Consider the following 1,074-nt stretch of genomic DNA (forward strand, 5'->3'; position numbering starts at 1 on the left):
TGATTCGTATTCAACAAATTCAATTATGGAAGTAACGGAACCTCTAAGTATGGAAGATCGAATGAGAGCCACACGCACGGGCCAAGGTCACGCCATTATTAAGCCAGAAGTTAATGCGCCAGATTATGAAATCAAAGGACAAATTCTACACATGGTAACTAACCAATGCCAATTCAGTGGTGCACCGAATGAAGATCCTAACGAACACCTTCGTACGTTTAAAAGAATTTGTACACTATTCAAAATTCGAGAAGTGGAAGATGAGCAGATCTATCTCATGTTGTTTCCTTGGACTTTAAAAGGAGAAGCCAAAGATTGGTTAGAATCGTTACCTTAAGGGGCGATTGACACATGGGATGTCTTAGTTGAAAAATTTCTTCAAAGATTCTTTCCGGCATCTAAAGCCGTGAGACTTCAAGGAGAAATTGTTACGTTCACACAAAAGCCAAATGAAACATTATATGAGGCGTGGACAAGATTCGGAAGGATGTTGAGAGGATGTCCTCAACACGGTTTAGACACTTATCAAATAGTACAAATATTCTACCAAGGTGTCAACGTTGCTACACGAAAAGACATCGACATAACAGCTGGTGGTTCCATTATGAAGAAAACCGCAACTGAAGCTTACAAAATTATTGATAACACAGCCTCCCACTCGCATGAGTGGCACCAAGAAAAAGATATTTTTCGTTCATCTAAAGTGGCTAGAGCCGATTCTAGCCATGACTTTGATTCCGTTTCAGCAAAAATAGATGCTTTCGAAAGACGAATGGAAAAGATGAATAAAGATATTCACGCAATACGAATCAGTTGTGAGCTATGCGGTGGACCACACTTATTGAAAGATTGTCACATTGAACCAACATTGGAACAACGAGAGAATGTTTCCTATATGAACCAAAGGCCTGGAAATAATTATCAAAATAATTATCAACCGCCAAAGCTAAACTTCAATCGAAATCAAAACATTCTTTACAATCCAAAAGGACCCGAAAATAACTGGTATAACCAACAAGGTCCGAATAACCAACCAACTCAAAACAACACTTTCAATCAACAAAGACCTGGCTT

General features: G+C 38.8%; 1 non-coding gene across 1 annotated transcript; it reads right to left on the minus strand.

The window, feature by feature from the left end:
- Positions 1-409: 409 nt before the first annotated feature.
- On the minus strand, positions 410-516 carry LOC139846163 (small nucleolar RNA R71). The gene has a single exon (XR_011758900.1). It is a non-coding gene; the product is annotated as a small nucleolar RNA R71 (small nucleolar RNA).
- Positions 517-1,074: the final 558 nt, after the last annotated feature.

The sequence above is a fragment of the Rutidosis leptorrhynchoides genome, chromosome 4, assembly GCF_046630445.1.
Source record: "Rutidosis leptorrhynchoides isolate AG116_Rl617_1_P2 chromosome 4, CSIRO_AGI_Rlap_v1, whole genome shotgun sequence".
Taxonomy (NCBI): Eukaryota; Viridiplantae; Streptophyta; class Magnoliopsida; order Asterales; family Asteraceae; genus Rutidosis; species Rutidosis leptorrhynchoides.